Here is a 2,745-nt window from a genome sequence, read left to right as displayed (position 1 = left end):
TATATTTGAATGCAAAAGAAGATATATATGAGGATTGAGGAAGGTTAGATTTAATATTAAAGTAAAAAAGGAACTCATAAAAAAAAACACTGTTAGGCTCGTGCAAATCTGCAGACTCGTATTAGAAGTAAATTTAACCTGAAGTTTTTTTATCCAACATTTAAACTTGTTTGTAAATTTGGGAAGTTATTGAGCAGTGAAGTTTAAAAGAATTCTAATAATACATCTATTCTATATACAGGGTGTCCCACGAAACATCTATTCTATATACAGGGTGTCCCACGAAACATCTATTCTATATACAGGGTGTCCCACGAAACATGACAGTTGGTAAATAGTTTTAAATGTCTTCTCCCGTAATATTTCAATAATATTTCAAGTTGTTTGTTGCCAACGAAAATAATAATAAATATTTTATGGCATCCATATTATAGTTTGAAAAAATATAAGATTTCAATCTTCCCTTTGATTTACTTTAGGACACCGGATATTTCAAACTATGAATTCTGTTATATCAAACAATCTAAGTTTGAAATATCTAAGGTTTCCAACATTTGAAAGTTTAAGTTTGTGACAAAAACGTAAGTCCTTTATGCAGAACTTTACTAGAGGGACCTAGGAGCATCTTCAGATTTTTTCCATTACTAATTTAAATAATTGCCAACGTAAAGGTATTGAGTCTTTGCCACAAACTCTGATTTTCTAATCACTATGTCTTTGGAACCAAATGTTGCAGACCTTAGATATTTCAAACTATGAATTCTTTAAATATTTGATTTTGTATCACCACACATAGCTGCAGATCATTCATCGAAACATAAAGGAATCCTTAGAAACTTTGTCTCAGCATAATTTATGGAGATATCTTAGATTTTCTTTCTAAAAATGTATAATATTCAAGGTGTTTTCTCTTTTTTCATGAAGGGTCACTTTAATTAACGCCCAGAGCATCTTTAATATTTACAAATCGATTCATGAAAATCTTTGTTACGATTTATTTTTACTTATTTCTAAATTTCTGAATGAACTCTTAACATCTTGACGTAAGTTAATTAATTCTACCACCGCTTAACAAATTGTTACGTCATTGAAGATACTAAGTTCTCTAAATCCAAGGTTATAATGCAAGGAAAGTTAATTACAGTTGCGTATACTCTGCGTATATATTAACTTGGACAGCTGAACTCAGAACTTGGTTCTCTGAGAGTTTTTCAATTTGCAGTGATGCTTGACTCTCATTGTCACAACAATGAGACAATTTTATTATTTTATTTTTATGGCTCCCAAGGTTCTCGACGTGCTTGTCTAGGTTTTGAAATAGATCAGGGTGCAATTCATAAACATATTTGACAGATACTGCTTTAAAAACTTTAGGAATGAGTGCGGATTTTTCTTGTATTTCAAGATATGCCTCAGCACTAAGGTCGGATTTTATATTCTCCAAGTCATCCTCATTTGCTTTCTGCTTTAGCCTGGTGTTCCTTACTCGCAGTTTGGCGTTGAGCTGTTGTAGACTGTTGCTTACAGCAGACAGCCTATGTTGTCTCCCGGGGGACCTGGGGTGCAAAGAAATGATCTGAAAAAAATATATTTTATATAAATTTATAAAAAAGCTTTAAAACTAGAACTTGAAAATGAAATCTTTAAATTTTTCAAATTTCCAAGAAAACCCCATATATTCTTACCGTTTATCCCAGTTTTTGACCTGTGAATTTCCGTTTACCTTTATGTACACTTAACAATCACACGAATAAGCTGAGCAAATTTCTAGGAAAAAAAACATTTATTTAAATGTACAATCACACAAATCTTTATAATTTTTAAAGGATTTTTTGAAATGTACAAAAATTTTAAAATAGCCTTTGACTTAAAAAAAAGAACTTTTATAAAAAGAACTTTAAAAATGTATACAAAATCTAATTTTTTTCTCGTCAAAATCAAAAAAGTTAACATTTGTCGAACTTTTTAAAACAAAAATTAAATCACATATTACCTTAAACTGCTGATGACTGGGGGTTAGAGAATGGTATGGCGCCAGGTCGTAGTATTTTGAAGCCCTATTAATGTCATCAGGAGAAAAATGGTCTCAGCATATCGCACATTTTTTCGGAATCCAGGAGGAAGGTTGCCCGGTAATTTTTTTTTTTCGGGAACAAAAAAAAGATTTTATCTTGAAATGTTTTATGATTTTTACAAGATATTACACTGCAGTACCCCATGTCAATACATCATAGGGCCTAATGTTTATCAACACAGCTGTACAACTTTCCTACTCTATGGACCCTGAACTTTCCTTCAGATATCAATTCTATCAAAACAAAAAATCTACTGAACATTTTTTTAAATTGTGTAAAAGAAACATTAAAAAAACACACAAATACGCCGCTAAAATACACACAACAAATCTACTAGGGTCCGGTTTGCTACATCAGCTGGTAGGCCCATTGAAAAAATTACCTGCAAAATCAAATTTGTACGCTGGCCGAGTACAGTGTAGATAGATAGATAGAATCATATCTATAAGCGGGCCGTGGCTTCGACATCCGTCTTGTGTTTACATTACCGCCCAGAGACAGTACACCGCAGTACAAAAGAAATGTACACCTCTGAAATAACCATAGAGAATAGAATATATAGAGAGGAATTAAAAGAATCTCTCGGTATGAATTTTTTCAGTCCCTTTCAGCCTGAAAGGGAGTTCAAAGTGTACAAATCATGTAAATGTTCACAAATTATATGCAGTAG

Source organism: Eurytemora carolleeae, unplaced genomic scaffold (genome assembly GCF_000591075.1).
Source record: "Eurytemora carolleeae unplaced genomic scaffold, Eaff_2.0 scaffold70, whole genome shotgun sequence".
Taxonomy (NCBI): domain Eukaryota; kingdom Metazoa; phylum Arthropoda; class Copepoda; order Calanoida; family Temoridae; genus Eurytemora; species Eurytemora carolleeae.
The sequence above is the reverse complement of the archived record's forward strand: the minus strand, read 5'-3'. Positions refer to the sequence as shown.